Below are 24,561 nucleotides of genomic sequence, written 5' to 3' on the forward strand. Positions count from 1 at the left end.
TCTCAAGGAGGGGGGGGGGGACACGGATGAGCTGTTGACAGCGCGCTGAGGGGCCCCCTTCCGCAGTTCTCTGATGCGTGAGATGCTCTGCTCCCTGGGCTGCTGTCCCCGCGAGGCCACCTGGAAATAATTCCAGCCCAACTTCTCCCCCTAGTGCCCCGAATCAGTAGGAATGAAAGTGGTTCCAGTGTCGGGTCGCAGCTTCCCTTCCCTCCTGTTCAGAACAGCTTATGAACCCGCCCCCGGGACCGCTGTCGGAGGAGGTCTTTCACCCCCTGTTACAAAACATGTTTCTCCTGATGCCTTTCATTTGGTTTCAGGGAGGGGAGCCTCCCTACCCACTCCCAAACCTGGTCTGAGGAGGAAATGCCCTCTGAATATTGAACTCCCGCAAGGATGACCGCCCCAGAGACCCTCTCTGCTCCTCCCCTTCCTCTCGCTTTCTCGCACAAAGGAAGGAGGTTGGTGGTGGGAGAGTGGCCGGTGAAGCCGTGCAGCACTGCTGATGCGGGACAACCAGCATCAGACTCTTTGGGGTCAAGATGGCAGAGAATTTGTTACAGAAGGAAGGGTGCTCATTGGCTTGGCCTCCTGCCCCTGGAGACTAGACTCCCTGCTTGTCAGTCTCGCTGTGCCTCTGGCCTGGGGACAGGTGGGTCCTGATAGTAAGAGACTTGCATTTGAGCCCCTGCTCGGTGACCTCGGGCCTCAGTCTCTGAGTTTTTGCTTTCTCACCTGTGTAGTAGGGGTGTAACATGAACTCCACCAGGTTACCTTCTATGTGTCTTTCTGGAGAGCCTTCCTGCCTGCTGTCGGAAAAGAATTCCATCTTGGATTTCACCTTGGGGTGAAAACTCGGCTCATGAGATTTCCCTTACTCAAGTGGGTGGGTGACTATTAAAATGAATTACAAATGGGGATTGTATTGAATAACGATTTAACACACCACGGTTGAGTTTGTTCATTAAGGTGTTATTAGAACTACAGATGTGAGATTTGGTCGCTACCTCTTAGAAGCCCAAAACTTACTGCGGTGATTATTAACGTTGTAAGTGAGGTCACAGACCCACAGTGGGGAATGTATGACAACTGTGACCCTGTCCCACAAGAAGTTGGACTGTTTGGGACCTTGAATATTTTAAACGTAGTTCTAGTTTTTCTGTCTAGTCCCAGCAGATGTGTGCACCATCGTTGTTAGAAAAAGAGTATTTTGGGTTGGTCAGGATACAGAATCATTAGTGGGCAAATGAATAACCTCAACATCAGTAGTAAAGATTATAATACCCACCACTTACTGAGACTTTACCTTGAGCCAGAAAAGTGATGCCAAATATTTAGAATTCCCATGACAACCCATTTCCCAGGTAAGGAAAACAAGATAAGAAACAAAGCAACTTATTCAAGGATGCAGAGCTACTGAGTGGTAGGACCTGTGCCAGGGGTCCACTCCGACCTCAGAAACGTCTACTAGTTCAACCTCTGGCTTCAACATCTGGAAAGATTGTGTATTTCAGTTAGGATTCTGGGGCTCTGCCACATGGGCAAAAGTGGTACCAACCTCCTTGAAATTATAAAAATGAGGAGATAAGAAGTGTGCCCTCATAGGAAATTTGGCACATGAAAAAAACTCACCATGTTTTGTTTGTTTGTTTGTTTTTCTGGGGCAGTGTGATTTTGACATGGCATATTTCTCCTATTAAATTTTTACATAATCATATGTGCGTTTATGTGACAAAATGTTTTAATTTAATTCTGCAAGACAGCAATTGCTCGCAATTGCTTTCTCGCTCAGAATATTTGTTTGGCATTAGTCACTCGGTTTAATATGGAACACCAGTTAGTGCGAACACGAAAAGAGTGCATTGACAGGGAGGAAAATATTATTGCATAATATAACCACTGTGTTGATAGAATGAGTTAGTGTTCTTCAGTAGAGATGTTTAGCATTAATTCTGATTTGGAGCTTGGTGAAAAAATACTTGTACTGTGAGTCTTCTCAAAATACTTTCCTAGCCAAACATTTCTTTTCATGCTTAGAAAATTGTTTGAAATTACATATGCTGATAGGATACATACTGTGTTTATATGCCAGTTAATCATGGGATGCATTTTTTTTTCTCCAATTAGTCATTTTTACAAATTCGGGACTCGTGTAAATTTGGTGTGCAGTACAAAGTGTTTCCCAGGTCTCTCTGGCAATTCTAAGATTTTCACATTCCATCTTCTTCATGAGGAAGAGGTGAGCAGAAAAGAAAAAAAACATCCATTGATCATCTAGTATGTGAAGATATCTTTGATATCTTAGTATGTGTAATATAGTATTCACCAAGTTCTTGTGAATGAGATAAAGATCCTTTTCAACCTCATTTTACATATGATAAATGTACAGAAGTATTTCGGTTGCCCAAATCCACTCTAGGGGCAAATATTCAGAGATGAGACCAGGCTTTTTTGTATCTCATTGTACTGAGCTGTGCAAAGTCGTCCTGTCTTTGAAAGCATGGGTGACATTGACTGTTCTCTGGACTTAGGGCCACCATGGCTTACTGGCATTCAGGGGAAGGGTACGAGGGAGAGACAAGACCAGCCTAGCGTCTGAACCTTGCTATGTTCTGATCATGTGATTATGGGCAGCAACTTCATGTCTTAACTTTAGGTACTACGCTTTAAGATGGGAAAACTTCTATCCTAGTGTTGTTGAAAAGTCTTAGGACAAGTCCAGTGGCTGACGCAGGGACACCATAACAGTGGTATCTGTAATTATAACTGAAAGACTTTGAGAAGGTCATACTTGACACACTGTAGGAGCTAATGCTGATCTTGACCCACAGTGTGGCTTTTTTCTCTAGTTGGCCTCTTTTTTCTGATGGTTACCAAGAATCCTTATGCCAAGGAATAAAACAAGAGAAGATGTTTTCAACTGGCTACTATTGAGTGTAAATTAGAGTGGAGAACAATCACAGCTTAATTCCTTTAACTTTGGTAACAAATGTGTGAGGCGGGCATAATTATTCCCATTTTACAGCAGAGGAATTAGAATTCAACCGTTAAGTAGCCAGCACGCTGCCTGGTCTAGCAGCTAGATTTTATGATCTCAAGTCCAGTGTTCTTTCTGCTCTATTGTCCATCTTCCTGGAATGGACTGGGATGAGCCTAAAATATCAATGGTATCTCGTGTTATTTAGCAATTAGTGTTTGATTTAAAAAAAAAAGTTTTTTAATGTTTATTTATTTTTGAGGGAGACAGAGACAGAATGCGAGTGGGTTAGGGGCAGAGAGAGAGGGAGACACAGAATCCGAAGCAGGCTCCAGGCTCCAAGCTGTCAGCACAGAGCCCGACGCGGGGCTCGAACTCACGGACTATGAGATCATGACCTGAACCGAAGTCGGACGCTCAACCGACTGAGCCACCCAGGTGCCCCAGTGGTTGATTTTGAGAGAAGAGGAATATGTTGGTTTCCTTAGCCTTTACCTGTCTCTTTTGTTTAGTTTGTCTATGAGTATTATACGTCCCTATCACTAACATCATTTTTCATTTGAGATAGAGTTGATCTATAACATTGTATTAGTCCAAGCCGTAAAATTTAATGGTTTGATATACGTATACTGTATTGCAAAGTGATTATCACGGTAAGTTTGCTGGAGCATCCATCACCGAACATAGTTACAGAGTTTTATTCTTATGATGAGAACGTTGAAGATCTACCTTCTTGGCAACATTCAAATATATAGTACAGTATTGTTGGTTATATTCACCATGCTGAACATTAGATCCCCAGGACTTAATTATCTTGTAACTAGGAGTTTGTACCTTTTGACCACCTTCATCCGCTTCAAGCACCTCTCACCCCACCCCCATCCCTGCCTCTGGCAACCACCAGTATGTTCTCCGAGTCTATGAGTTCGTTTCTTTTTGATGCACATATAAGTGAGATAATACAACCTTTGTGTCTGACTTATGTCACTCAGCATAATACCCTCTAGGTCCATCCATGTTGTCACAAATGGCAAGGTTTTCCTTTTTCTCCTGGATGAATAGTATTCCATTGTAAATGTATACCACATCTTTATCCATTCATCCAATCATGGACTTTTAGGTTGTTTACATATCTTGGCTGTTGTGAATAATGCTACAGTGAACATGGGGGTACACACATCTCTTCGATAACATGTTTTCATTTCCTTTGGAGATGCACCCTGAAGTAGGATTTCTGGATTGTGTGACAGTTCTGTTTTTAAGGTTTTGAGGAACCTCTGTACTCTTCTCCATAGTGGCTGAATTGGGACACAATCCCACCAACAGTGCACAAGGATTCCCTCTTCTGCACATCTTGGCCAATTTTATTATCCCTCATCGTCTGGATGATAACCATTCATATAGGTGTGAGGTGATACTGTGGTTTTAACTTGCATTTCACTAATGATTACTGATGTTGAGTACCTTTTCATGGACCTGTTGACCATTTGGATGTCTTCTTTGGAAAAATGTCTATTCAGTTTCTGTGCCCATTTTTAAATCCAACTGTTTGGGTTTTTTATTGACTTGTAGGAGGTTTTATTTTAAAGTAAATTTTGGATATTCAATCATTATCTGTTGGGCTTGCCAATATTCTCTCCCATTCTGTAGGTTGTCTTTTCATTTGATGATGGTTCCTCTTGCAATGCAGGAGGTTTTAAGTTTAATAGAGTCCCATATGTAGATTTTATTTTTTGTTTGTGCTTTTGGAGAAGTATCCAAAAAATCATTACTAAGACCAATGTCAAGGAACTTCTTCCCTATGTTTTCTTCTAGGAGTTTCATGATTTTGGAATGTTATGTTTAAGTCTTTAATCAATTTTGAGTTAATTTTTGTTGGTGGAGTAATACAGGGGTCCGATTTAATTTTTCTGCATGTATTTATCCAATTTTCCCATGATCGTTTGTTGAAAAGACTATCCTTTCCCTTCCAGATGTCCCTTATCACATTAGTTGATTATATATGTGGGGGTTTCTGTCTCTATTCTGTTCCATTGGTCTTTGTGTCTATTTTCATTCCAGAACCACACTGCCATGATACTAGTTTGAAATCAGGAAATGTGATGCCTCTGTCTTTTTTTTCTGATTTCTCATGATTTCTTTGGCTTTTTGGGGTCTTTTGTGGTTCATTACACATTTTGAGATTGTTTGCACTATTTCTGTGAGAAATGTCATTAGAATTCTGATAAGTATTGTATTGAATCTATATAGTGCTTTGGGTATCATGGATAATTTAATATTAATTTTTTCTTTCATTCTATTAATATAGTGTATCACATTTATTGATTTGTATTTGATGAATCATTCTTGCATCCTAGGGATAAATCCCACATGGTCATGGTATGTGATCCTTACAGTAAATTCTTGACTTTGGTTTGCTAACATTGTGTTGAGCATTTTTGCCTCTTTGTTCATCTGGGATTTTGGTCTATAGTTCGCTTTTTTTTTTTTTTTTTTTTTTGAGTGTCCTTATCTGGCTTTGGTATCAAAGTAATACTGGCCTTGTAAAATGAGTTTGCAAGGTTTTCTGTCTCTTCTGATTTTGGAACAGTATGGGATGTATTGGTGTTACTTTTTTAAACATGTGGCCAAATTCACTAGTGAAGCCATTTGGTCCTGGACTTTTCTTTGTTGGGAGGTTTCTAGTTACCAGTTCAATCTCCTTACAGTAGTTAATCTGAATATATTTTCTATTCATGATTCAATTTTGATAGGTTGTGTGTCTCCAGGAATTTACCCATTTCTTATAGGTGTTTTGACATAATTGTTCATAATAATCTCTTGTGATCCTTTATATTTCTGTGGCATCCACTGTAACTTCTTCATGTTCATTTCTGATTTCATGAGTCCTCTCTCTTTTGTCTTGGTGAGTCTAATTGTCACTTAAAAAATATTTTCAAACACTCAGCTGTTAGTTTCACCAATCTTTTCTGTTTTCTGTTTGTGTCTATTTCATTTATTTCCCACCTGACCTTTGTTCTTTTCTTCCTTTTTCTAAATTTGGGCTTAGTTCTTTTTTCACTTTCTTGAGGTATAAAGTTAGGTCGTTTATTTGAGACTGTTCTTGTTTCTTAATGTTAAGTGTTGATTGGTATAAAATTCCCTCATCCCATAAGTTTTTGAATGTTGTATTTCCATTTTCATTTGTCTGCAGATATTTTCTGAATTCTCCTTTGATTTCTTCTTTGGCCTGTTCAGTAAGTAGCATGTTGTTTAATCTCCATGTATTTCTTAAATTTTCCAATTTTCTCCTTGTAATTGCTTTCTAGCTTCATGCCATTGTGGTCAGAAAAGATGCTTTACAGGGTTTTATTTTTTTATGTGAAAAATGTTTTCTAATGTTTTATTTTTGAGAGAGAGAGAGAGAGAGAGAGGCAGAGCATGAGTGGGGGAGGGGCAGAGAGCGAGGGAAACATAGAATCCGAAGCAGGCTTCAGGCTCTGAGCTGTCAGCACGGAGCCTGATGGGGGACTTGAACCTATGAACCACGAGATCATGATCTGAGCCAAAGTTGGACACTTAACCAGCTGAGCCACCCAGGTGCCCCTATATGATTTTAATCCTCATAAATTTATTAACACTTGTTTTGTGATCTAACACATGATCTTTGCTGGATTATGTTCCACTGTGTTTCAGAGGAATGTGCATTCTGTTGCTTTGGGGTACTGAAGTTCCTACTATTATTGTGTTGCTGTACATTTCCCATTTCATATTTGTTAGTATTTTTTCTTAATATATTTAGGTTCTCCTCATACGTTGGTGCATACATATTTATAAATGTTATATCCTCTTGTTGGATTACCCCTCTTTTTATATATTGACCTTTTTATGTCTCTTATTATAGTCTTTGACTGAAAGTCTATTGTGTCTGATAAATGTATAATATCTCTTTATTTTGATTTCATTTGCATGGAATATCTCTTTCCATTCTTTCCCTGTCAATCTGTGTGTGTCCTCAAAGCTGAGATGAGTCTCTTGTAGACAGCATATAGTTGGGCTTTGCTTTGTTTTTATCCATTCAGCCACTCTGTCTGTTGATTAGATTGTTAATTTCATTTACATTTAAGTAATTATTGATAGGTATAGACTTATTATTGCCATTTTTGTGATTCTGATTTTGTGAGCCCTTTGAAAACTGTCTCTTAATTCATTATAGCCTTATGGGTCTCATGAACCAAAGCCCTATTAATCTACAAAGCTAGATGTTTTGGGAGCCCATCTCTCAGATGGAAGTCTTGAAAGCTGGGGTACCAGATGGGGTTCGGTCTCTTCAGTCCTCAGTTGAAGTTAGGAGTTGTGAATTCCCAGTTGATTGCATGTTGCTCTACTGGGGTTGGGGCTTATGGCAAGACTGTGTCTCATCTCCTACTTGTTTCATTGTTTTTTTCAGCGGTGTTGTTCACTTGAAGGGTTGGAGTTGCTCAGCTAGTTTCCGGATTTCTATATGTAGTGGTACATGATGCGTGTCCTTAGGAGGGGGTGAGTAAAGGAGTCTCCTGGGTCACCATCTAGAACTGAACTCCCTTATCACCTTCTTTTCTTTTTCTTTTTTTGCTATTTGTGTGTGTGTTTTTCTGTTTCTCCTGATTATCCTCTCTCCACATATTTATGTTTTAGTCCTTTCACATTTCTCTTATCAAAAAGTGCTGTCAATTATTGTGTAAGGATATAATTTAATGTGTTGATTCCCACTAGCCACATTTCAGCCCTGAAAGCTAGGCTAAATTTGCATATGAATTCTTTCTTGTGACAAAATGTATACATAACATAAAATTAGGTATTTCAGTCAATTTTAAGTGTACAGTTTAGCGGCATTAATTACTTTAACAATGCTGTGCAATCAGTACCACTATTTCCAAAAGTTTTCGTCACTCTAAACAGAAACTCTGAACCCAGTAAGTATTCATATGTATTTTTAAAGCCATCAACATAACCTGATGAAAATTATATTTCTCAGAGTATCTCAAATATCAGTCTCCAAGCAGGAGAACACATTTTACTTAGGGAATCTAGCAGGGGGTATCACTATATAGATTGCTTACTTCAATTCCATTCTCCATCCCAATTCCCTGTTTCCTCTTTGCTAACCGAATTCTATTTGCTTCAGGTGCCCATTCCTCAGAATTGACGACCTAAGTGACAGTTTAGTGTAAATCCTGATAGTCTAGACCTTTGACAGGTCTCAATTCTCCTTGTGTGATTGATTTAGGTTTGAGCATATTGTCCAGTTCTGGCCAATGAAACATAAAAGGAAATCAACTGGGAGGTTTCTAGGAAAGCCTTCCCTTTCCTAGGAGGAGAAAGATTCTCTCTCCTCTCTCTCTTTTTAAAATTTTTTAAATGTTTATTTATTTCTAATAGAGACAGCATGAGTGGGGGAGGGGCAGAGAGAGAGAGGGAGGCACAGAATCTGAAGCAGGCTCCGGGCTCTGAGCTGTCAGCACAGAGCCCAATGTGGGGCTCGAACCCACAACTGTGAGATCATAACCTGAGCCGAATTGGACGCTTAACCGACTGAGCCCCCCAGGCACCCCAACTCTTTGTCTTTCTTTGATGGAAGTTGCTGCAACTGGACATGTGGCTTGGAGCTATGGCAGACAACTGGCAACTGTGATGATTGCCAACCTGAGTGCAAAGCAGGTATTAGGAGACAGAGAAGTCTAGAAGAACTTGACTCCTTGGTGACACTGCTGAAATACTGAACTAATGAGTCTTGGAGCATTTTATGACTGGAGTGGTATACATGAGTCCACCTCCTCGATGTTTAATTCTCTTTCTACTACATCGCATCCCTCACACTCCCACATCCAATCTACTTCATCCTGGTCAATTTTTTTTCCATCAATTCATCACATAACAGTCCGTATAATTGACTTACTATGTATGTTGTTAGTTGTTTCCCTGATAGAAAATAAGATCTGCAATGACAGGAATTTTTATTTACTGAGGTATGCCAGGTACTTAAGGAAGTGCCTGGTACATAGTAATTGCTCAGTAAAGATCTACTGAAGGAAATAATACATAAAGAAAATCCGTGTTTGAAGAACAAAAATTGACAAGCAACTGTGAAGCTGTAAATAGGTACACTAGAAAGCAAAAGTGGTAGGAGCAGGGACCCACTAACAGGAGAATTTACTGTCGATCATGAAGTCATAGTGGAAAAACTCAAAGTCAACTGCACCTGCCCTGTCTTAACGTGTCTAATATATGTCACCTTTCCCTATTCAAGGTCGCAAGATTTTTACCAGCCATGTTTTCATTTTTAGTTTAAAAAAATTTTTTTTTCAACGTTTTTTATTTATTTTTGGGACAGAGAGAGACAGAGCATGAACGGGGGAGGGGCAGAGAGAGAGGGAGACACAGAATCAGAAACAGGCTCCAGGCTCCGAGCCATCAGCCCAGAGCCTGACGCGGGGCTCGAACTCACGGACCGCGAGATCGTGACCTGGCTGAAGTCGGACGCTTAACCGACTGCGCCACCCAGGCGCCCCTTCATTTTTAGTTTTAGATGAGGTGTAACTTCCGTACAGAAAAGTACCTCAACCTTCAACATGGAGTGCTGTGGTCTTAGGCACATGAATATACACCGATAATCTTTGCCCACATAAAGATAGAATACTTCTGTACCCTGATAGTTTCCCTCATTCCCTTTCCTTGTCAATGCCAACTGAAAAAGTAACCACTCTTCTGATTTCTGTCATCATAGATCAGTTTTGCTTATTCCCCACTCCCCCAGTTTTATTGGGCTATTATTGACATACTGTACTGTAGAAGTTGAGTTGTACAGAATAATGACTTACATATATTTTTAAGTGAATAACACAACGAGTTTAGTTGATATCCATCTCATATAAATATACAAAAAGAAAAACCTTTTTTTTCCTGTTGTAAAGAGAATTCTCAGTTAAGTTTTCACATATGCCAACATAGACCATCAGCAGTGTTAGCTAGAGTCATTATGATGTGCATTACATCTTCCATACTAATATGTGGAAGTTTATACCTTTTGACCACCTTCCTCCAATTCTACCCCCCCCCCCCCCAGCCCAACTCTGGTAACCACAGATCTGATCACTTTTTCTATGAGTGTGTGGGTGTGTGTATGTGTTTGAGAGTCCACATATGAATGAGATTATATAGTATTTATATTTCTCTGACATTTAAAAAAATTAATTTATTTTGAGAGAGAGCACACACAAGTGCGGGGGAGGGGCAGAGAGAGAGGTGAGAGAGAGAATCCCAAGCAGGCTCTGCTCTGTCAGTGCAGAGTCCAATGTGGGGCTTGAGCCCATGACCAGTGAGACCTAAGCCAAAATCAAGAGTTGGACACTTAACCAACTGACTACCCAGGTGCCCCACGGCTGACATTTCACTTAGCATAGTGTCGTCAAGGTCCATCCATGTTGTTGCAAATGGCAGGACGTCCTTATGTTTATGGCTGAATAATATTCCAATGTATATATGCCACTTTATCCATTCATCCATTGATGGATCCTTAGGTTGCTTCTGTATCTTGGTTATTGTGAATAAAACTGCTGTTAATGTGAGGGTACATGTATATTTTTGACATAGTATTTACATTTCCTTCAGATATATTCCCAAAAGTGGAGTTGCTGGATCATATAGTAGACCTGTTTTTAATTTCTTGAGAACTCTCTGTATTCTCCCATAGTGGCTGCACCAATTGACAATCCCACGAACAGTGGGGAATTGTTCTTTTTTTCTCTATATCATCATCAGTATTTATATCTTGACATTTACTGCTATTCATTCTAACAGGCATGAGGTGAGTTTGTCATAAAGGTCTTTATTGTGTTGAGTTCTGTCCCTTATTTCATTTGTCAAGAGTTTTCATTGTGAATGGATATTGAATTTTGTTCAATGATTTTTCTGTGTCTATTGGATAATCATTTGAGTTTTTCTTTCATTCTATTAATATGATATTTTACATTTATTGATTCACACTTACGATTTCATTGAACTTAAATCTCAGTTTTAGAGGAATCAATTCTTAACAATATTATGTATACAAATCTATGATTATGATATATTCCTGTATTTATTTATGTCTTTGTCTCTTAGCAGTGCTTCCCAGTTTTCGGTGTAGAGACTTTCATGTTGTTCTTTGGATTTCTTCCTAGATATTTGATGTCTTTTAATGTCACTGGAAAGGATAATGATATTTTCCAATTGCCGAATCATGTCTATAAAAATATAATTGTTTTTGTATATTGACTTTAAATTCAGCAAGTGGCTGAATTAACTTATGAATTCTAAATGTTTGCATAGATTCTTTTGTGTATTATTAATCATAATACTTTCCAGTGGTCGTACATGTTATTTCTTTTTGTTGTCTTACTGTCCTGGCTAGGACCTAGACAGGGCAATGCTATACAGAAGACACATAATGGAAAGTAGTGATTCTCCTAAATTTGGTGGAGAAAGTGGTTAACATTTCACCATTAAGAATGTCTTTTGTAAACATCGCTTATCATATTTAAAAGTTCATTTCTAAGTTGACCGAAATTTTTAGTTTTTATTAATTTAATTTTAACTTTTAATTGTAGTTGACATATATTAGTTTCAGGTGTACAACATAGTGATTCAACAACTACATACTTTATGAAAGTAACAGTTACACACATTATGAAAGTAACTACACCATGATAAGTGTAGCTACCATCCGTCACCTAACGAAATTATTACAATGTTATTGACTGTATTCCCTTTGCTGTACTTTTCATCCCTGTGAAGTATTTATAACTAGAATTTTGTACCTTTTAATCCCCTTTACCTATTTCACTTACCTCCCTACTCTCCTCCGCTCTGGCAACTACCAGTCTTTATATTTATTAGTCCATTTCTATTTTTGTTCTTTTGCCTGTTTGTTTTTTTAGATTTCATATATAAGTGAATCACGTGGTATTTGTCTTTCTCCGTCTGACTTCCTTCAATTAGCATAGTATACTCTATGTCCGTCCACGTTGTCATAAATGGCAAGATTTTACTCTTTTTCATGACCGAGTAATATCACATTGTGTGTGTGTATACTACACCTTCTTTATCCATTCTTCTACTGATGGACTCTTAGGTTGCTTCCATATGTTGGCTATTGTAAATAATGTTGTAATAAACATAGGGGTGCATATATCTTTCCAAGTCAATGTTTTCCATGTTTTGGGGTCAATCCCCAGAAGTAGAGTAACTGGATCATATGGTACTTGTGTGTTTAGTCTTTTTGAGGAAGCTCCGTGCTGTTTTCCACAGCAGCTGCACCAATTTACATTTCCACTAACAGTGCACTAGAGTGCACAACAACAAGTGTTGTCAACACTTGTTATTTCTTGGCATTTTGATACTCTCCTGACTGGTGGGAGGTGATATCTCATTGTGGTTTTGATTTGCATTTCCCTAATTGGTGATGTTGGGCAGTTTTTCATGTGTCTATTGGCCATCTGTACGTCTTCTTTGGAAAAATGTCTATTCAGATCATTTGTTCATTTCTAAATCAGATTATTTATGGTTTTTGGTGTTGGGTTGTATTTATGTATTTTGGCTATTAGCCCCTTATTGGATGTATCATTTGCAAATAATTTCCTTTTAGTAGGTTGCTTCTTCATTTTTATAATCTTTTGAAACTTCATTTTGTTTTAATTCCAGTATAGTTGACATAGTGTTATGTAGTTCAAGGTGTACAATAAAGCGATTCAACAAGTCTATACATCACCCAGTACTCATCACAACAAATGAGCTCCTTAAACCCCATCCCCAATTTCCCTCAGTTCCCCTCCCCCACCTCTACTCTGGTAACCATCAGTTGTTTTCTGTATAATTATGAGTCTTTTTCTTGTTGGCTCTCTCTCTCTTTTTTCCCTTTGCTTATTTGTTTTGTTTCTTAAATTCCACATATGAGTGAGATCATATGTATTTCTGTCTCTGACATATTTTGCTAACCATTATACTCTCTTGTTCCATCCATGTTGTTGCAAATGGCAAGGTTTTATTCTTTTATGGTTGAATAATACTCCATTGCATATATATGCCACATCTTCTTTATCCATTCATCTATCAATGGACACATGGGCTGCTTTCATAATTTGGCTATTGTAAATAATACTGCAATAAACTTAGAGGTGCATGTACCCCTTTGAATTAGTGTTTCTGTATTTTGGGGGTAAATACCCAGTAGTATGGTTACTGGATCAAAGGGTAGTCCTATTTTTAACTTTTAAGGAACCTCCATACTGTTTTCCACTGGTGACTGTACCAATTTGCTTTACCACCAATAGTGTCCTCTGTAGTCACCACCACTTGTTTTTTGTGTTTTTGATTTTAGCCATTTCGACAGGTGTGAGGTGGTATCTCATTGTAATTTTGATTTGCATTTCCCTGATTATGAGTGATTATGAGCATCTTTTCATGTGTCTATTGGCCATCTAGATGTCTTTATTTGGAGAAATGTCTGTTTGGGTCTTCTGCCCATTTTAAATTGGATTATTTGTGTTTTGGGTATTGAGTTGTATAAGTTCTCTGTATATTTTGGATACTAATCCTACATCATAAATGTTACTTGCACATATCTTTCCCCATTCAGTAGATTGCTTTTTGCAATTTAGTTTTATTGATTATTTCCTTTGCTGTGCAGAAGCTTTTTATTTTGATGTAATCTCATTAGTTTATTTTTGTTTTTATTTCCTTTGACTCAGGACAAATGTCTAGGAAACTGTTGCTATGTCTGATGTCAGAAAAGTTATTCCCTGTTCTCTCCTCTAGAAATTTTATGGATTCAGGTCTCACATGTAGGTCTTTAATCCATTTTGAATTTGTTTTTGTGTATGGTGAAAGAAAGTGGTCCAATTTCCTTCATTTGCATGTAGCTGACCAGTTTTCCCAACATCATTTGTTGAAGTGACTGTGCTGTTTCCCATTGGATGTTCTTTCCTTCTTTATCAAAGGTTAATTGTCCATATAATTGTGGGTTTATTTCTGCATTTTCTATTCTATTTTGATTTATGTTTCTATTTTTGTGTCAGTACCATAATGTTTTAGTCACTACAGCTTTGTAATATAACTTGGAAGTCTGGAATTATGATACCTCCAGCTTTGCTTTGCTTTTCCAAAATTGCTTTGGCTATTTGGGATCTTTGGTGGTTCCATAAAAATTTTAGGATTTTTTTGTTGTAGTTCTGTGAAAAGTGCTGTTGGTGTTTTGATAGGGATTGCATTAAATATGTATATTGCTTTGGGTAGCATAGACATTTTAACAGTATTTTTCTGCCACTCCATGAGCATGTCTTTCATTTCTTTGTGTCATCGTCACATTCTTTCATCAATGCTTTATAGTTATCAGGGCACAGGTCTTTCAACTCTTTGGCTACTAGGTTTATTCCTAGATATCTTACTATTTTTGGTGCAGTTGCAAATGGGATTGTTTAATTTCTCTTTCTGCTGCTTCATTATTAGTGTATAGAAATACAACAGGTTTCTGTACACTGATTTTATGTCCTGCACCTGTACGGAATTTATCAGTTCTAGTAGTTTTTTCATGGCATCTTTAGGATTTTCTATTTAGTATGATGTCATCTGCGAATAGTGAAAATTTTACTTCTTCCTTACCAGTTTGGATGCCTTTTATTTCTTTTTACTGTCTAACTGCTGTGCCTAGGACTTTCAGTACTATGTTGAATAAAAGTGCTGAGAGTGGACATCCTTGTCTTTTTCTTGAACTTAGGGGGAAAGCTCTCAGTTTTTCCTCATTGGGTATGATGTTTACTATGAGTTCTTTGTATATATGGCCTTTTTAATGTTGAGGTATGATTCCTCTAAATCTCCTTTTTTTGAGGGATTTTATCATGAATGAATGTTGCACTTTGGGTCAAATGCTTTTTTTGCATCTATTGAAATAATCGTGTGGTTTTTGTCCTTTCTCTTATTGACGTGATATATCACATTGATTGATTTGCAAATATTGAACTACACTTGGATCTTGGGAATAAACCCACTTGATGGTGGTGAATGAGCCAACAGACTTCATGTATCAGGCAGGCAGAAAGCCAAGCTATGTTCTTAGGATGTAAAACAAGACGAGAAAGAAGGCAATAGATTTTTGGCAGGGAGAAAGGATCAATAACCAATAGGTCTGGATTTGGAAAGGAAGAGACGATGTGAAATTTTATTCCCCGCCCCCCTTTGCTGGGCTTAGCAGGTAACCTATTTACAAAAACTCTTCAGGATTCTCCCTGTGTTTAAAAAATACTTTAACTGTGGCTTTTAGCTTTAGCCTTTGACTAAGGAGTAAAAGATACCTGAAAGATACAGGATCACCTATAGCCTTGGGTAAATTTTTTAAAATTTTTATTTATTTTTATTTTTTATTATTTTTTTTATTTTTTTCCCATTTATTTTGTAAATTTATTTTTAAAAAGTAACTGTTTACTAGTCTCTTCAGAGGGGAAAGGCCGTTCAGACAGAGGATTACTAGGATGAGTACTCAACTAAATGATAGAGGGAAACAGTAGGAGTTACGTCAGTCTTGTAGTCCTTTGGTGTAGGTATCTTTTCAACTCTTTTTCATTAGCTTTTTTGGAATGAATTTCAGTGAAACTACTTGGGAAATTTGAAACCTTCAGGAGGCTTCTGCATGCCATTTGAATAGGTATCCCATTCCACTAGGGAACCCTTGTTTTCAAGTGCACTTCTTAAGTGATATTATCTAATTAGAATGATTCTCATAATGGCCATTGTATTTCTAGGTTGTAATTCCCCTGAGGGCTAGCTGCAGTTTGGTAGGACCCTAGCTTCAAATGGAGTTAACCCACATTTCTGTCTGGCCTAATTTTGGGGCCCCCCTCCTGATGGTCACCAAGCCAAGTTCCTCAGGACATGAAATAAGCTTAGTAAGATACTGCCATTTTTGCTAGGTATCTGCAATTTCTGGGACTGAAGTTCTTAGGTGTACTGGAAAGCAGTGCTTTTGACTCTCGAGAATTTAAGGATTCCATTAACCAAGACTTTGGGTTTCTCAGAACCAAACTAGTACCTAGAAGAAGGGATGTGCCTTAGGGGTGGAGACTGTGCATGATTTACAGTGTACTTCATTACACAGAAGTTTCTTGAAGTTGGTGGGTGACAGAGTGTCAATCTAACTCATGCTGTTGCCAAATTTTTCCATTATGGGAGTCTTCTTGAGGTCGTGAGCACCCTCCTCCTGTCCTTTAGATATTTGACCTGTGCCCACCAATTTTTGCAGCTTTTTGGTCTCCAAGATCCCTGTTAGCCATAGCTTTCATCTACATGAAACAAGGCAAATGAATGTGGGCACCTTAATGTGTCAAAGGAATCAAGAGATATTACTGTGTCCAGGACACAAGGCCCTTTGTGTACCCACCAGTTCCCATCGAAACTTACTGAGGTTTTCCACCTGGGGAATGTGGTCTGAAAGGCTAGAGGCTTAGCTCTAGCAGACCCTTCTGATGGTTCAGTTGGGCTCTGTGCAAAACTGCCAGTTCATGTGGGCTCCAGGCATTACCATCTGACCTCTCAAGCTGACCTGTCCTGTAAAGGAAATCCAACTCCTTTGGGAGGTCAAAATGCAAAAGTGACTGGAGCTCGGAATTGAGAGGGGCTTTCCCACAGCCCTCAAAAATGGCAAGAAAGTGAACTGAAAAGCTTCTCAGGTATCATGTCTGTGTTTCTTGTCGTCCCTGAATGCTGCTGGAGTTCACTTCAGATCCCATTGCTGCCACCAAATCTGTTAAAGAACAAAAATTCAACCAAGTAAATTTTAAAGATCTAATTGTCTTTATTAAATGACTTATGAAACAGGCAGCATCCCATCTAGCACACAGAGGGGGACTGAAGAGTTGTATAAATTGGAAGGTTTTTATAGGAAGGAGGGTGAGCCAAGAAAGTTATTAGTAAAATAAAAGGAAGGATTGTTTCAGGCAAGATCAACTTCCCTTATGGGGAAAGTCAGGAGATCTTATTATGCATACCATTTCATCTTCCTTTGGGGATGGAGAGGGCCCATGTGACCTATCAACGCATTGATAATGATCAGAAAAGTCCTCACTTACCAGTTAAGAGAACGTTTCTGGAGGGGGTAAAAACTGCAGTTAGATTAGGCATTAAGCTCCAGTTTATTGACTTGGGTCTTAATCTAAGTCATACCATTTTGGGGCTGTGATTTTCTTTTTATCAGTTCTAATAGTTTTTGGTAGAGTCTTTAGGGTTTTCTACCTAAAGTATCATGTCGTCTGCAAATAGTGAGTTTTACTTCTTCCCTGCCAGTTTGGATGCCTTTTGTTTCTTTTTCTTGTCTGATTGCTGTGGCTAGAACTTCCAGTACTATGTTGAATAAAAGTGGAGAGAGTGGACATCCTTGTCTTGCGGCTAATCTTAGAGGAAAAGCTTTTAGCTTTTCACCATTGAGTATAACATAAGCTATGGGCCTGTCATATATGGACTTTATTATGTTGGGGTATGTTTCTTCTGGGCCTACTTTGTTGAAAATTTCTATAATGAATAGATGTTGAAATTTGTCAAAAGCTTTTTCTGCATCTATTGAGATGATCCTATGATTTTTATCCTTCATTTTCTCAATATGACTTATCTTGTTTAATTTGCAAATACTGAATCACTGGAATAAATTTCATTTGGTTGTGATGAATGATCCTTTTAATGTATTTTTGAATTTGATTTGCAATATTTTGCTGAGGACTTTTGCATCCATGTTCATCAGGAATATTGGTCTGTAATTTTCTTCTTTTGTAATGTTTTTGTCTGGTTTTGGTATCAGGATAATGCTGGCTTCACAGATTGATTGGAAGCATTTCTTACTCTGGCATTTTTTTGGGAATAGTTTTGAGAAGCACAGGAATTAACTCTTTTTGGAATAGTTTGAGAGGCACAGGTATTAAATCTTCTGTAAATGTATGGTAGAACTCACCAGTGAAGTCATCTGGTCCTGCACTTTGATTGCGAGGAAATTTCTCTTCCTTCCTTCCTTCCTTCCTTCTTTCTTCTTTTTTCTTCCTTCCTTCCTTTTTCTTTTTTCTTCTTTCCTTCCTCCCTTCCTTCTTCCTTCCTTCCTTTTCTTTTTCTTTCTTTCTTTTCTTTTCTCTTCTTTTCTTTTCTTTCTTTCTTCCTCTCTCCCTTCCTTCCTTCCTCCCTCCCTTCTTTCTTTCCTTTCCTTTCTCCTTTCCTTTCTTTCCAATTCAACTTCGTTACTAGTAGTCTATTTAGATTTTCTGTTTTTTCTTGATTCAGTCTTGGAAGTTTGTACATTTGTAGGAATTTTTCCACTTCTTCTAGGTTGTCCAATTTGTTGGAGGGTAATTTTTCATAATAGTCTCTTATAATATTTTGTATTCTTTCATGTCAATTGTAACTTTTCTTTTACTTCTGATTTTATTTGATTTCTCTGTTTATCTTGAGTAGTATGATTAAAGGTTTATGACTTTGTCTTTTCTAAGAATCTGATCATAGTTTCATTGATATTTTCTATTATTTTTTTAGTTTCTATTTATTTCTGCTCTGATCTTTATTATTTCCTTCCTTCTACTAATTTAGGGATTTATTCTTTCATTCTTTTTCTAGTTCCTTTCAGTATAAGACTAAACTGTTTTTTTTTTTTTTTAGACTTGCTTTTTTTGAGATTTTTGTTTTCTTTAGACACAGTCCTGTATTGGTATATACTTCTCTCTTAGAACTGCTTTTGCTGCATACCAAACATTTTGACCTGTAGTGTTTACATTTTAATTTCTCTCTAGATATTTTTTGATTTTTTCTTTGATTTCTTATTTGAACTGTTGGTTATTTAGTAGCATATTGTTTAGCCTCCATTTGTTTGCATTTGTTTTAGTTCTTGAAATTGATTTCTAGTTTCATACCATTGTGGTTAGAAAAGATGCTTGATATAGTTTCAGTCTTATTAAATTTATTGAGACATGTTTGTGGCATAATGTGTGATCTTTCCTGGAGAATGTTCCATGTGCTCTTGAAAAGAATATTTTTCTGCTGTTTTGGATAGAATGTTCTGTATGTATCTGTTAAGTCCGTCTGACCTAATTTGTCATTCAAAACTACTGGTTCCTTTCAGTGTGGATGATCTATCCATTATGTGAGATATTAAAGTTCCTTACTATTATTGTATTAATGTCAATTTTCCCCTTTATGTCTGTTAATATTTGCTTTATATAATTAGGTGCTCCTACGTTGGATGCATAGATATTCACAATTGTTATGTCCTATTGTTGGATTAATCCTTTTATCGTTATGCACTGCATTTTTAAAAATCTTGTTACAATTTTTGTTTTAAAGTCTATTTTGTCTGCCGTAAGTATTGCTACCCAGGTTGTTTCCCCGCCTGCCCCCACTCTTCATTTGTATGCAATATTTTTTTCCATACCTTCACTTTCAGTCTGTATGTGTCTTTAGGTCTGAACTGAGTCTACTGCAGGCAGCATATAGATGGGTCTTTGTTCTTTTACCCACTCAGTCATCCTATGTCTTTTGATGGGAGCATTTACTTCATTTTAAAGTAATTATTGATAGGTATGTACTTATTGCCATTTTATGTTTATTGCTTTCTGGTTGTTTTTGTAGTTCTTCTCTGTTCCTCTCTTCTGTGGCTGTCTTCCATTGTTATTTGATGAGTTTCTCTGGTGTTAGTTTGGATTGCTTTCTCTTTATTTTTTTCTATATGGATTATAAGTTTTTGGTTTGTAGTTGCCATGAGATTCATATGTAGCGTCTTATGTACACAGTAGTCTATATTAAGTTGATGGTTGCTTAAGTTTGAACCCATTCTGAAAGCACTGTTTTCCCACCTCTGTGTTTTATGTGTATAATGTCACATTTCACATCTTTTTGTGTATAATACTCTGGTGTTTTAACCTTTATGTTAGCTTTATAAGTAGCTGATCTACTACTTTTCCTGTGTCTTCGCTTTTACCAGTGAAATTTTTTCCCTTTATAATTTTCTTCCAGTTACAGCCTGTTCTTTTTCTACTTAAAGAAGTCCCTTTGGGGCACCTGGGTAACTCAGGTCTGACTATTTTGGCTCAGGTCATGATCTCATAGTTGTGAGATCAAGCCTCACGTTGAGTTCTGTGCTGACAGTTGGAGCCTACTTGGGATTCTCTCTCTCTCCCTCTCTCTCTGTCCCTTCCCCACTTGCTCATGTGCTCTTTCTCTCTCTCAAAATAAATAAATAAACTTAAAAAAAAAGGAGTCCCTTTAATATTTCTTGCAAGACTGGTTTAGTATTGATAAACCCCTTTATCTTTTGCTTGTCTGAGAAGCTCTTGATGTCTCCTTCAATTGTGGATGATGACCTTGCCAGGTAAAGTATTCTTGATTTTATGTTTTTTTTCCCCCAACATTTTGAATAGATCATGCCACTCCATTCTGGCCTGAAAAGTTTCTGCTGATAGATTAACTGATAGCCCTGTGGGATTTCCTTTATATGTTCCTTTTGTTGCTTTAAAGATTTGTCTATCTTTAATTTTTGCCATTTTGATTATTATGTGTCTTGGTGAGGACACATAATAATTGGGTTTATCTTATTTGGGGATCTCTGTGTGTACTGGATCTTGTCTGTTTCTCCAAATTGTAGAAGTTTTTAGCTATTATTTCTTCAAATAAGTTTTCTGCCCCCTTGTCTCTCTCCTTGTCTGGGATCTCTATAATAAAATGTTGCAATGCTTGATGTTGTCCCAGAGGTCCCTTAACCTATCTTCATTATTTTATTCAGGTGCTTTTAACTATTGAACTTGATTGCTTTCCATTAGTGTCTTTCAGCTAGCTGACCCATTCTTCTGCATCCTCTAATCTGCTGTTGATTACCTCTAGTGTATTTTTCATTTCAGCTTCTGTATTCTTCAGTTCTGACTGGTTCTTTTGTATTTTTTATCTCTTGGTTGAAGTTCTGAGTTTATGTACTGTTCTCTCAAGTCCAGTGAGTAATCTTTATGACCATTACTTTGAACTCTTCATCAGGTAGATTGTTGATCTCCATTTTGTTTAGTTCTTTCTCTATGGTTTTATCTTGTTTCATTTGGGAGATAGGCCTCTGTTTCCTCATTTTGTCTGACTCTGTTGGTTTGCATTTATTAGGTAGGTCGGCTATGTCTTTTCATCTTCAAAGTATTGTTCTTATGGAGAAGGTATCCTCTGGTTCCCTATAGTGCAATCCTCCCTGGTCACCAAAACCAGGCACTCCCAGGGGTCTCCTGTGGGCTGTGTGGGCCCCTCTGTTGTGACTGAGCCATGAGTGCTATGCACTCATTGGTAGGTAGTGTTTGTCCCCTGCATGGCTGGTTGAGAAGCCCTGCTACAGCTGCTGTGGGTGTACTGCTAGGCAGAATTTACTGACAGTGCATCTTGCTGAGGGCCTGGTTGCAGGTACAGCAGGTGCAGTGATTTTGGGGTTAGCTCAGTCCCGTCCCCAACGCAGAAGGTGATTTCAAAAGGGCTTGCAGGGGCAGGCAGGTGGGTTGCATGGGGCTGGTCCACAGGGGAATGTTGTGGTGGGGCAAGCTGTGCTAGTAAGGTAGATGGGAAGTGTCAGGAAGTGGCCTCACAGGCATCTGGCTATCTAGGCCGAAGGGGGGCTCAGAAAATGGCATGTGCCAGCACTGCTGTTCCTGGAGAAAGCTCCTGCAAATACTTGCCCCTATAGCATACATCCTAAAACTAGTCAGTAAATCTCCTTTACATTTAAGCTAGGCAGTTTTCAAACTTGGCTTGCATTGGGTCTTGTGGTGTTACACAGCATGCTGGCTCTTTAGAGAATTGGGTTCCTATTGCCTTCTAGCTCTCTTGGAGCTAAGTCCTGCTGATTTTCAAAGTCAGACATTATAGGGGCTGATCTTTGTGGTGCAGGTCTCCAGGGATGAGGATTCCCAGTGTGGAGCTTGACCCCCTTGTTTCGTCATGCTTATGGTATCTCTCCAGTGGTGGGTAGCCACCCTGATGGTTTGGTTCCTTACCATGTCTCTGCTCTTCATTTTCTTTTCAACACGGCTTTCTCTTTATGACTTTAGTTGTGGAAGATCTGTTCTGCCAGTCTTCAGGTCATTTGCAGTGTGTTGCAATACATGTAGTCGTTTCTTCACTGTGTCAGTGGGAAGTGGTGAGCTCAGGCCTTGTCCTTTGCCATCTTCCCTCTCCTGACATTATTTTAAAATCACGAATAGTTTTTTGTATCAAATGCTTTTTCTCTTTTATATCTGTTAACATTAGAAAAAATGCTGATTTTTTAAAATCTGAAACGAACTTAATACTTCTACAATACTATGTATTGCATAGAAGCACATGTACACATACACCTGTGAATTTACTCCTGGGTTTCATATTTGTATAGGATTTTTGTGTCCATGATCATGGAAAATATTTGGTTGTAGTCTTTCTTGTGATGTCTTTTTCAGGTTCTGGGGTCCTCCCAGGGTCATTTTGGCTTCATAAAACCAACAGTTACTCTTTTGTCTATTTCCCAGGAGTACTTGTCTACAATCTGTATTGTTCTTTTTCTCCATGTTTGGAAGCATTGTTAGTGAAGTCCTCTAGGCCAATAGTTCGCTTTGAGAGACAGCTTTAACATACTGATTAAACTCCTTTTATGGATGTGAAGTTTTCTTCTCATGTCAGTTCTGCTTTTTCAAATTAGCCCATTTCATCTAAATTTTTGAAATTATTGGTGTAACGTGGTTCATAATACCCTTCAGTTTACCACCTAGAGAATTTATAGTTATGTTTGCTTTTTCCTTCTAATCTTAATTTATTTTTCATTTTTTCTTCATCAGTCTTGCTAGGTTTACAATTTTATCAGTTTTTGTTAGTGAGCCAATGTCTAGATTTGTTTTTTTTCTTGTTCTAGATGTGCTATTTCAATTTTCTCCTTTCATCTTTATCACAGTTCAGTATTTTTTAGTATATTCACAATTACATAACCTTACCACTATCTATTCCACTTATCATCCCCAAAAGAAACTCCATTAGCAGTTTTTCTCCAATTGTGTCCCTACTCCATTTATCCTCAACCGCTGGTGACTGGTAATCCCCTTGCTCTCTCCATGGCTTGCCCATTCTGGACATTTCACATAAATGGAATCATATAATATGTGGTCATTTGTGACAGTCTTCTTTAACTTATTTTAATATTTTCAAGGTTCATCTATGTTGTAGCATGTGTCAGTAATTCTTTTGTATTGTCAAATAATAATTGTATGTACATAACACATTTATTTATCCTTCCATTATTTGAAGGACATTTAGGTTGTTGCCAATTTTGGCTAGTATGAATAACATCACTATGAATACCTACGTAAAAGTTTTTGTGTAAATATATGTAGCTAGGATTGAATTGCTGAATCATGCTAACTCTGTTTAGCTTTTTGAGAAACTGTACAACTATTTTTTTTAAGTGATTTCATCATTCATATCCCCACCCACAAGGGACCCACTTTCTCTACATCTTTGCCAAGACTTTTTATTATCTCTTTGATTTTACATATTCTACTGCGTGTGAAATGGTAATTTGTGGTTTTGATTTTCCTTATGACTAATTACGTTGAGAATCTTTTAGTGTATCATCTTTGGAGATATGTCTCTTCAAATCATTTGCCCATTTAAAAATACCTGTTTTTTATTTGGTATTTTAAGAAACCATTGCTTTGAGTTCAAGGTTACCAAGACTTATACCTGTTCCTTCTGGGAATTTTATAGTTTTTAGCTTTACAATTAGACTTCTGATGATTTTATTTTTTGCACATAGTGTGAGGTAGGAGTACAAATTCGTTCCTTTGCATGCGAATACCCTTTTCAAAAAATCTTGTTTACTTTCTTTGGTGTACTTTGGGTTTGAGATGAAAGTTTACCTTTCCAATTTCCAAGCGTTCTACTTTTCTAATGTATTTAAAGCTGTTCATGTCCAAGCATTGCTTTAGTTACATCTATAAGTTTGACCCTTGGGTTATTCAGAAGTGTACTGCTTAATTTCCAAAGTTTTAGAGATTTTTCTTGACTGCTTTATGGTCAGCATATAGTCTATCTTGGTAAGCGTCCCACAGGCACGTATAAAGAAAACGTATCCACGGGTTTTTTTTCCAGTCATGTGAGGAAAGACCCTTCCAGTCTCCCAGCTGCACCTGTAGATTGAGAAGGAGACAAGCTCTCTCTTCTGTGCTCTGTTTAAACTGTTCAGACTCAGAATTTGTAAAATGATTGTTTAATGACATGAAGTTTGGGGATGGTTGGTTAGGTAGCAGTAGTAAAAAGTATACGCTATTTTGTAGGCTCAGTGTTTCTGAGAAAATCTGTGCTTTTTCATAATCCTATGGAATTTAGGACCCGAATTTGTTTTATATACATTTGGAAGTAGCCAAGATTAACAACAGCCAAAAAGACATTGTACAGCTGTAATTTTAGTAGCTAGAATCACAGTCCTGAACATAATATCACCAAAAGTCATACATAAAATCGTGTGCCACTTTTTTCTTATGCTAAAGTCTACTTATATTAGAATAGTTAACATCTATGACAAT

The sequence above is a fragment of the Panthera onca genome, chromosome B4 (genome assembly GCF_046562875.1).
Source record: "Panthera onca isolate mPanOnc1 chromosome B4, mPanOnc1 haplotype 2, whole genome shotgun sequence".
In the NCBI taxonomy this organism is placed as follows: domain Eukaryota; kingdom Metazoa; phylum Chordata; class Mammalia; order Carnivora; family Felidae; genus Panthera; species Panthera onca.